Below are 11,480 nucleotides of genomic sequence, written 5' to 3'. Positions count from 1 at the left end.
AGAACTGAGATTGAAGAGGAAAACAGACTTTGTTAAGATGTGCTTGGTTAAAAATGTCCCAATGAGTACACTTATTATTCTGAATGTCACAGTAAGAAATAGAGGTTATACAGTGTAGAGTGAGATAAGCTTAGCTCTGAATCTACGTCATTACCCCCTCTTTATTGTTGTTGGTTGTTGTTTTTGTTGCTGGATTTTCTTTTCTTGAAAAAAAAAGTTCTTGCACCTCACCCTGTTCTTCCAAATATTTGGGGGCACTTTAAGTTTAAAATTGACATTCTAAAATGCACAATAGAAGATAGAATATTTAGTAGGTATATCTTGACATGTGTTTATTAAAGCTGAAAAGACTTAGCAAATAAAAATATACCAAAATGTGAATTTCATATGCTGCATTTTCTTTCAGTTTGCATTCATCAAAATTGTTCATCCCATCGTTGTTGATATTATCCACAGCTGAGCATCATCCTGGAAGAAATCATGACTTTGATGAATTTTGTGGCATTTAAAAATGCTTGCAAGAGTTCATCAGACATTAGTAATAAAAAACCAGGAATGGTTTTTATCATCAAGAAAATCTGGTCAGGCAGATATAATCACATTAACCAGTTTTGTTTATATTACCTTAAAAAGAGAAAAGAACATTCAAGTAGTTTGCAATGTGTCATTTTTTTCCAAAAACATCTTTACATTAAAAATTAAATTACCCGTTTATTTTTCTGATTGAAGCCTGATTATAAGTTTTTAACTTCCATCTCTTGAAATGTCAAATGACCGTGTATACCTTTAAGCCATTGTTTTGACTATAGAATTACACCTCTATTCCTGATCCCCCAAATGGGTCAAGCAAATAGTAACATCTATTTATTAGAATGCATCAAGTATTGCTCAGAAATAACAGCACTATAAACCTTAGTAACAGAGATTCCGTCACACAATTCATGTATGCACATCCATGTCACTGGCTATTATAATTGGTCTGAATATTAATGTTCCTGCTTCTGATTTTTCTCATGATAGCAAGTTTTCTTTAATCAATTGTTTATTATTAACATTTTCAAATATACAGAAAAATTGAAAGAATAATAAAGAATCACCCAACTGTCTATCCCCTGAATTCAACAATTGTTAACATTTTTCCATATTTGCTTTATCTATCTACCTACCTATAATTTTCTGGTGAACCATTTGAAAATCAGTTACAGACATCACGGTACTTCAAAACCTAAGTATTATCGTATGTATCTTCTAAAAATAAGAAAATGCTATTATAAAAGCATAATGCCATTCTCATACTTAAGAAAATTAACAAATGACAACTAACATGTAGTCCTCTGTATTCAATTTTTCCTAGTTTTGCCAAAAAGGCTTTAAGTACACACATACATTCAAATCACTTAAAACTAAAATACATGGATATGTATGTATTATACATATATTAGCATATGAAAGCCAGAGCTCAGGTCCAAAAGGCTTTGTCAAAAAAAATCAAAGCACTTTATAGTGAAGGTGAATAATCAACAAGAATTTATTGACAACTGACCACATGCTAATTACCATTTCTGATTCTATGAGTGTACAGGTATATAGAATCATCAAAGGCATTGAGCCTGGGGCATCTGGGTGGCTCAGTCTGTTAAATATCTGACTCTTGATTCTGACTCGGGTCATGATCTCACAGTTCTCGAATTCGAGAAGTGCACTGATAACAGAGCCTGCTTCTGATTCTTTCTCTCCCTGTCTCTCTGCCACCCCCCCCCCCCAGCTCACACGCGCATTCTCCCTTTCTCTCTAAATAAATAAATAAATAAATACATACATACATACATACATACATACATACATAAATAAATAAAATAAAACTTTTTTTAAAAAAAGGCATTGAGGGGCGCCTGGGTGGCTCAGTCGGTTGGGCGTCCGGCTTCGGCTCAGGTCACGATCTCGCAGTCTGTGAGTTTGAGCCCTGCGTCAGGCTCTGGGCTGACAGCTCAGAGCCTGGAGCCTGTTTCCGATTCTGTGTCTCCCTCTCTCTGACCCTCCCCCGTTCATGATCTGTCTCTGTCTGTCTCATAAATAAATAAACATTTAAAAAAAAATTTTTTTTTTAAGAAAAAGGCATTGAACGGGGGCATCTGCTTGGCTCAATTGGTTGAGCATCCTACTTGGGCTCAGGTCATGATCTCGTGGTTCATTTCGTGAGTTCAAGCCCCACATCAGGCTCGCTGCTGTCAGCCAGCTTTGGATCCTCTGTCCCCTTCTCTCTCTCTGCCCCTCTCCTGCTTACACTCTATCTCAAAAAGTAAATAAAATATTTGAAAAGAAAAAAAAAGGCATTGAGCCTACATTTGTGCTTGGTAAAACCAAAAGCCTAACACATTAGCAAAAGTTCCTGAAATCTCTTTTTAATTGACATGTTTTGTAAGTGATTCAAAGAATCTCAATTTCATATAAAATATCAAGAAGATGAAAATGAAGTCCACATGTAATATTTTATCTTAAATATGTAATTTGTCCTTTGCTAGCTTCTGCACAGTAAAATAGCTTCCGTGTAATAGTCATCTTACATAGACCTTACTTTTCAGAAGGACATGTTATCAATCATAAGTGAAGGTACTATTTGAATTATTTTGGTTACATTGAGTTGTCATGCTCTTTTGTTTTTAATAGTAAGGCCTGTTTCATTTTTGTGTTTCTGTGCATGGTGCAGGGTGTTTTTTATGAAAAGACATAAGACAGAGAAAGAAAGGATGAGAGAGAGAAGTCTTGAGTTGCACACAACCCCAAAAAGTGACTGGGGGACAGAACAGGGGCACCCAAAACAGGGGTGAACCATTATATAATTAAGAACGAAATTATGTACTGCAGACTGTTACTGCTACAGGAATTTAGAAAAGAGGAATGCTAATAAAGACATCAGGAAGTTCCAGAACTTCATGGAGATGGCAGCTGAGCCTTGAGGGATGGTCAGATTTGAATAGGAAAAAAAGAGCAAGAAGGACTTTGCAGATGAGTGAAACCATGTGAGAAAAGCCATCAGAGCACTCTTGCAAGAGAGTGGTTTGGGGTAAAGGGAATTGATTAGGAGGCAGGGAGGGAAAAAAGAGTTAGGGGTGAAGTGATAAAGCCATGGTAAAGCAAACCTCACAGTTCCCCAGGATAAAGGAATTGTCTATTCCTCCATTTGTACCCTGCTTTGTCCCAAAAGTAATCTTAGGTAGCTATGATAGTCATTGTAGAAGTGTAAGAGTAGAATTCTGGATTGGAAATGGGTGGTTAGATTGACTTAACTAAGGGAGTTAAGAATAGAAAAGAGAGAGATGGATGAATTTGACATTAAGTCAATGGCTACGTCCATCTATTAACATGATATTCTGTTGACTATGGTTTTCCATCTTTTTCCTTTGTCCCTTTGTTCATCATAATATTCTTGGAACTTCACTGCTGAGTATTGACTAGAATAAAATCACATTGAAATCATATCATATTGAAATATTTCATAGTTATCCAAAGCATTTATTACAACTGAGTAATTAAAATAAACATATTCTAGTATCTTCCTACTAAAGCCTTACAATCTATCTGGAGCCCAACCTTGGTCTCCCTGACAGATCCACCCTGACAGGTGCACACCCAAAAGAATTCCCTTTAGGGGGCACCATCCACCCATCTGAGAACTCTCCCCCATTAACACTAAAGGTGTTGACTAGTTGGTTAGTAGAAATGGACACGAAGAATTTGCTGCTGATTTCAATCAGAACAGGATAGGTTATGTGGCAGTAATAAAAAACCCTAAGCTTCAATGTCTTAGTCCTATAAATCTGTAATTTCACCCACACTCTGTTTCTCTGCTCATCAGTGTCATCAAGAGAGCCATCCTGAGAGGACTCACCTTGACACTTACTTCCACAACCTCTAAAGCAGCAAAATAGGAGAATGTAACAAACTGTGCACTGGTTCTGAAAGGTTTCAGTAAGGAATGACGTCACTTCTGTACCCATTTCATCAGCCAAAGTAAGTTACATGGTCATACCTAACTTGAAAGGGGGCAGAGAAATACAGTCCTACTATGTTCTTAGAAAGAGATGAATGCCAGACTATTTGTGAATATCTCAAATGACATTCACTATCTTACTGGTTGTTTTTTTTTCTTTTCTTCTTCCCTACCTTTTGTGAAAACATACTATTAAGTGAAAAAAAAAAACCAAAACCCTGCCAGGTAAGGTCACTTGCTGAATGATAAGAGATGTGCTGTTGCCTCGTACATTATTCCTTTGAAAGTTCATTCTATGTAGTATTTGATAGTATTATAATATAATTTCTGCAAATATTGCCCAATCCAGAGACCATCTGTAGTTTATGGAAAATATTAACTATAGTGAACATAATTGCACTGAGTCGCATGTCCACAGTACCTTCCTTTTTTTCCATGGAAACCAGGAGACGTTTTGCAATTTATCAACAAGTGTGCTGCCAGATTAGAATTGAAGGCTTGCGTCCAACTCATTGTGCTTGTCCAGGCATGGTCCAATTATTCCTAATGTATGGAAGAAATAGCTATGTATTTCCCACTGTGCCTTTTAAACTTCAGCAGGTGGCTGAGTATTGGGCAGTGTGTTACATTGTCACCTTCCAGGAGGGGCAGTTGAAGATTTCCAGTTTTCAATATGGGAAAGACAAGCATGCCTCAGCAGTTTGGAGGAATTAGTTATCTGATACCTTATAATACGTTAAGGCCATTGGCCTTGACATAGAAAGAGCTTTGCACATGCTTGCCACCTACCTGGGGTGTATTTACTTATTTTCTACTTTTAAAATGACTTCCTGTTTTGTTTTGCATTTTGCCACCTGCCCATTTTTAATTTTTCTACCTTGGAATTCCTTTCAAACATTTTTACATGTTGATGAAAAAGGTCATAGGTGGAGATGAGTAAGATCACACTTTGAGTTGTGTTTCCAGAAGAGCAGAAGTTAGGTTTGTCTTGTTTGCCACCGAACCATCGTCTGGGATGGTTCCTCACACATGGGGCTCAATAAATACTATTGGATTAATAAACAAAGGAACGACAGAGAGATAGAGAAGACATTATTGGCTTACCTGCATGGTAGCTCTCTTTCTTTTGACCAGTTGCAAAAATTGTAAGGTGCTGGACTGGAATGAGAGATGGAGAGAATTTCTCAGTATTAAACTAAGCTAATAAGTCCACAGTTTTACTCTCCAATTATTTTAGTTGCTAGATTGTTTTCATCTCCCATTACTCCCTAGTCATAGTCAACTTCTCAGCCAAACTGAACCACTGACTTTTCTCCAAATGGTCATGCTCCTCATTGAATTGTGTCCCTCCTCCAAAAGATACATTGAGATCCGAACCCCCAAAACCTCAGAATGTGACCTTATTTGAACTTGGGGTGGTGACAGATATCACTGGTTAAGATGAGTTCATACTGGAGTAGGGCTGGCTCCTACTCCAGTATGACTGGTGTCTTGAAGGATGGTCATGTGGACACAAAGACACACAAATAGCATATTGTGTAACAAGTAAGGAAGGCAGAAAACTTGAGTGATGGGGCTACAAGCCAAGGAATGCCTGGAAACCAGCAGAAGCTGAAAGAGGTGAGGAAGAATTCCCCTCTCCAGGTTTCAGAGGGAGCATGACCCTACTATCTTGATTTTGGACTTGTATCATCCAGAACTGAGGCAATAAATTTTTATTGTTTTAAGCCACCCAGTTTGTGGTACTTTGCTACAGCAGCCACAAGAAAATGAATATAATCCTCATTCACAGAGGCTTTGTTTCTTCCACCTGCTCTTCACCCACACTGTCCATCTTGAGACCCTCCTTAATATCTCCTCTTGAGTAAAATCTCTAAATCATCTCCGAAATATTAGATGGGCTGGCTCCCCTCACCTCCTGTAGCACCTATGTCTATCATGGAGTAAACAGTGATGAGCAAGGAGAAAAGTCTGGAGACACTGCTCTGAAAGTATCCAGGTTAGAAGACATAAAATGAAGTAAATGAGTAAATTAAGGGGAAAGCAGATCGGTCACTGAGACCTGGAAGGAAAACAAGGGGGTAGGCCAAGAGTACAGAGAGCTTGTACACAAAATATTTTAAAAGGCAAAGTTAAAGTTCCGGAAGGGCTGCATTGCCGAGGCGAGCAGACACCATCCCGGGTTCCCTGGCAGAGAGGGGTCCTCCTCGCTAATGATACTATTCTGAGAAACTGCTTGCAGTTGAAATAAAGGCAGAGCCACATATGGCTCGGTTCAGAGAAGGTCTGAGAAGGAGCTTAGGGAGGGTTGTGCCGAAAAAATGAGGTCATGAGATAAAGATTTTGAGTTACAGATAAAAAGCAAACCCATTTTAAATGCACTTTTGATACAAAAAATAAAAAAGAAATAAGGCAAAAGAACACAGGCAGGACAGGAGGGAGGGAGGGGGGTCCTTCTGGGTATGCTTGTTATTTCTCTCATGGCCTTTTCGGTCAAGTCAATTAGATAATAAATTATGCATAACCATCGCTACTGGCATTAAAAAACACTTGCAGTGAGAAATGATGGATGTTCTGGTGACCCACGTAAATTTGCTCAGGGTCAGACCAATTGTTACAGCTTGTTGCTTAAATTTTTCTCCTGGTGCCTGCGGTCACCTCCTGGACCTGGCTACAGGAGGGAGTGACTATTGGGTAGAATCAACACATATCTCTAGTGCAGTGCTTATCGCTTGACGTTTTAGTCATCTTTGTTGAAAAAGCAATAAGTAGCAATCAATTCATTGAGAATGCGTTAAAGAGACAAAACAGATACACACACCGGGACGGATAGGGATGGGGAGAAAGGAGAAGAGGCCATTTTATGGAGGGAAGGAGCTAGAAGCAAGCTGGGGGGCGAGCCACCAGGTGTGGGGTGGGAGTGGGGGGGAGCACGTGTGCTTCACCATCAGGCAGACTCTGAGTGCCAGCAAATTGGGCCTTCAGAACATTTGGGCAGGAGAAACATTTGACAGTTCAGAACAATCTTTTTTTTTTTTTTTGTAATTTTTTTTTCAACGTTTATTTATTTTTGAGACAGAGAGAGACAGAGCATGAACGGGGGAGGGTCAGAGAGAGAGGGAGACACAGAATCCAAAACAGGCTCCAGGCTCTGAGCTGTCAGCACAGAGCCCGACACGGGGCTCGAACTCACAGACTGTGAGATCATGACCTGAGGAGAAGTCAGATGCTTAACCGACTGAGCCACCCAGGTGCCCCTCAGAAAAGTCTTTTTAATAGTCATCATCTAATGTGTTGGCATTTATATTTATTTCTGGTTTATAACTTTAACATTATGGTTTATATATTTTTTCCCTGCTTGGAGTGTTAAAGGTTTTAGTGAGGCTGTAGGTATCTGAGGCAGATGAAAACCTGGATTCTGTCCAGAGGAGTGAAGGGGTTGGAAGACAGCACAATCGGTTCCAAAGTGAAGGACAAAAGCTTGGGGACAGAACCAGACTGGGGAGGAGGAAGCTGGTAGGAAGGGTGTGGTCACTGATAGGAAAGCTAGGAATAACAAACGAGTAGCAAAGTGAGCGAGTGAGGGATGGGTGGTCTGGAGAAATTCTGGAAACTTACGGCAGATGCTTGCAAATGGCAGTGAAGCCACTTGCGTGGGTGAACAGGCGTTATTTAAAGAGATAGGAAATGATGAATGGCGGCAGTTCAGCTATTGCCCTTGACAGGGCTGCTTACCGTCAAGAGGACGTCATGGGCAACGTGGGGAGGCTCAACAGTACCGTGGGAAGGAGTTAGAGTTTAAGAATAGCCTGCCCGAGGCAAAGGAAACCTGTGTGTGTAAGGGGACTGCCGTGGAGGCTAGCCAGTGGGTAAGGGCTATGGCCTCTGGTGGCTGGGGCGATTATGTGAGGGGTTCCGAGAATTATGGGAGAGTCACTGCCGTGGTGAGCACAACATGACAGCAGTTGTGAGCCATCTTAGAAGGCCTTCCCCATTTGGAGCCAAACCATTTTTGTGCTATTCCTCATTTGCATCCTGTCTGTCCCTGAGGCTGGCGACCTGGGGAAACCTTCCTGTGGCACAGAGGAGAAGAAGGAGTGCCTGGAGTTACAACCGACACACAGAGATGCTGGCTGTGCAAATTTAGCGGGTCCAGATTAACTAGAATGTGCTAGAGCCACTCCAGGTGAGTCAGCTTGACCTAACTTAATCAGTAAGTGATGGCAGAGGGCCCAAGAAAGACTTCATTCGTATCAGCTCTTGGCTCTGGGTTGGTTAGTCCAATAACTAGAGGTGTTTCCCGATTTCTTCCAGGGACAGTTACACATGTATTAGTTAAACTGGACGTTATCAAGCCTGCTTCCCTTCTGAGGCTGCTCTTTCCTTTGATACTCACTGTGGAATTACTACGCTCCTTAATGAATCCACCACCTCTGGCTGTGAACTCCAGCTTCCTGCTCGGTCCTTGCTGCTTGCTTTCTACCTTCCCACTGGAGGTAGCCAAATGACCTGTCTCCTTTCTGTTGCTAAACACCACTAACACAAAGCAGTTGCACATAACAGAGTTTTCTGAAGAGGCTGTGGCGGATGAGGGCAGACAGAGCTATTAGAGCCTGGGGCAGGAAATCATTTCAAATGCAACATTAGCCATCATTATCCCTAGAATTGCATTGGCCATTCCCGCCACAAGGAATTTCTCTCTGGGTCCCTCCTTGGCACTCTCAGGGTGCCCCAAAGCCAGGGTTTGCTTAAAAAAGAGATCATGAAATATGCCACCCTTCTGTTCCATCCCATATACAGATGGCACTACCATTTACTAAATGCCAGGGACTTCACCCACCGTTTACATGATCTCATTTAATACTCCCAACAACACTGCAGGAGACACATTTATTTTACAGATGAGGAAACGGAGGCTCAGAAACGGTAACCTGGCCAGGGACACATAGCTGAGATTTGAACACAGTTCCACGTACTCTAAGTCCATGCTCTACACTGAGGCATTTGCTGCCTCCTTGCATAGCCGGATTGTGCACACAGCCTTAGGTCGTCAGAATTCAAATCTATTACTCGCCCCTTAACTCAGCAAAGCTTTCTGTGGAGTCAGGTAAAAATTTCCCTGACATTTTTGTCCATGCAATTGAATCCTTTCCCCAACAGCTCTCTCCCAACAACAACACTCCTTCTCCTGAGATAATTTTACATCCACTCTGATCTCCTTTCCACTCCATTGTCCCCCCTCACTGCTCTTCTAGATAACTTTCTGCTGTCTCTGCTCCCCTCCTTCCAATTTCTCTGCTTCGTCAGCTCTTCTACAGAAAAACCTCATTTAATACCAGGAACTTGGACCCATTTTCCCCACTTCCTTCTCCAAGCAGGTGAACCCAGCCCCATAGAAAAGGCAACAACAGGATCTTTAACTCTTACACAGAATCTCCCAGGTGTTTTCTTGGTGGCCCTAGGAGAGGACTCTTCCTAACCTGAAACTGTATCTTCTTCCTCTTATTTCCTTAGCCTTCTTGGAGCTGAGCTTGGCCCTCCGTTAAGCCAGGACACTCAGCCTGCCTGAATCTTCATGACTCTTTAATTACGTCCTTGCCACTGGTTGGGATAACAGCCACAGATAAGGGAGCACACATTCAAATGGAGTTATGATGAAAACACTGAGGTTCCCCTCCCTGACCTTGCTCTGAAACACTGTAACAACACGAATCCACAGTCCAACAGAGACCTTAAATCAGGCAATGGTGAAAACCAAGGACTCTGCCACCCAAGCTAAATCTATACTCCTCCAAGCACCGAGAGATTTGGATTCGTGAACCAATCAAGAGATTACTTTGAGTACTTGTTTGGTATGAGGCACACTCTCAGGGCAATTTTTCTTAAACAAAAGAAAGGAAAGGAAGAAAGGTACACTTCACTGATGGAATTTACAGCCCATTTCCAGAGGTAGGAAATAAAAAGAGAATTATCCATATCAGAGAGGATACGCTGTATATGTGTCCTGCAAACAGTGAGGACTACAAAAGCTCAGAGGAGGCAGACAGCACTGCTTTACCTGGGAAAGAAAGACAAGTTGAGCCAGAGATGATGCTTGCAGGCACGTAGCCTTCCTCAGCAGGCCAGGAGGGGCAAGGGCATCGTGAGAAGCACATGAGCAGAGATGCGGGGGCTGGAATGTGCATGATGTGTTCAAGGGACAATGAGTCATCCCCTTGGCTTTCTTTACAGCTGCTACATAATAGTGGGCACCTAACAGGTTATTATTTCTTTTTCTTTTCTTAAAAACTGCAAAAATAAAGCGAGACCCAAATTCTCAGTATAGAAAATATGCCTGTGATGTCAGTGCCCAGTGACGCTGAGGAGGTGAGAATTCCTGAGCCCGATATGAACTTGAACCTCGACAAAATTCTCACCCTTGCTTGCTGGAAACTCCATTTGTTTAATGCTGTTGTACAGAAGTCTGTTCTTTGGAAATCCTGAAAATAACCTGGTCAAACCTTACCTCAATTACTAAGCACAGTGTCAGCAGCCAGTTTGCTTTGTCATAATTGATCACCAACTTTTATGCTGTTTTAAAATCCTTTAAAGCTATTTGGAGCCAGGAAATGTCTCTGAGGAAACTAATCCTGGTAACATTACCTACACAAATGGCTTTGTGACGGCACATCGGCAGTTGCTGTGGGGGTGGGGTGTGTTTTAAGGTGCAGTGCCCTCCTGCATTTGGGATCCTGCATTTGGGAATTTCTGGGTAGGTGTTAAAGGTGGCGAGGTAGTTCCACCTCCAAGATGTTCAGTGGGAGGATTTTTTGCTTTTCTGGTATTTTCTACTGAAAATGTTGTTGTTTTTCACAGTGTTTTCTATTGAGGAATATTAGCTGCCTCTAACCCAAAACTTATGGGAAGTTCTTTATGTATCATCTTTTAAAAATAATTTGTGACCCACCCCCCTTTCTGAAATGGTGACTATACATTTCCAGTGTGTTTAGAAAGGAGAGTAATTGTCACTTCATGATTTTAGCAAAACAAATGTTACCAAAGTGCTGAAGGAACAACCACTTGAGACATTGTGTTCTCTTAGTCACAGGCACATACTAGGAAAAATTCAACTAAGCCTCACTCCGGGGGTATTAAAATAGCCCTTTTCGCAGCTCCGAATCACATTTCAAAGGGTGCCTAGGTGCAAAGCTAGGCCAAGGATAACCTAGCCCCAAGATAGTGCCAGGAGTAATACGTTGTTTTCCATTTTGTTTTAAACATCAGAGTGCAGCACGGAGATGGGAGCATGCAGAGAACTAGCAGGGAGCCACTGAGCAGCAGAGAGCTGGGTGACCTTGAGTAGGTCACCTAACCTTGTCTGGGCATCTGCATTTAGAAAATGAGGGGGAATGCCCATTGTGCTTAATGCATAATGACCAAATAAGAAAATATAAGCAAAAGCATTTTGTAAATGGCAGGTCTTTCCTACAGCACTTGAGGGAATCATTAG

At 41.5% G+C, this 11,480-nt stretch overlaps 1 long non-coding RNA gene across 3 annotated transcripts in view; it reads right to left on the bottom strand.

Annotated features, from left to right (window-relative positions):
* Positions 1-315: 315 nt before the first annotated feature.
* LOC125155435 (uncharacterized) overlaps positions 316-11,480 on the bottom strand; it is a 69,509-nt gene continuing 58,344 nt past the window's right edge. For 2 of the 3 annotated variants that reach the window (XR_007148215.1, XR_007148217.1), the window contains 3 exons: positions 5,096-5,149; positions 4,413-4,534; positions 316-468 (listed from right to left, as the gene is read on the bottom strand). This is a non-coding gene — a long non-coding RNA (uncharacterized LOC125155435). The remainder of the gene's footprint in view (positions 469-4,412; positions 4,535-5,095; positions 5,150-11,480) is intronic. The other variant, XR_007148216.1, reaches the window with a different exon arrangement.

Source organism: Prionailurus viverrinus, chromosome F1, assembly GCF_022837055.1.
Source record: "Prionailurus viverrinus isolate Anna chromosome F1, UM_Priviv_1.0, whole genome shotgun sequence".
In the NCBI taxonomy this organism is placed as follows: Eukaryota; Metazoa; Chordata; class Mammalia; order Carnivora; family Felidae; genus Prionailurus; species Prionailurus viverrinus.
Note: the sequence above shows the minus strand (reverse complement) of the source record. Positions and strands in the feature narration are given on the sequence as shown.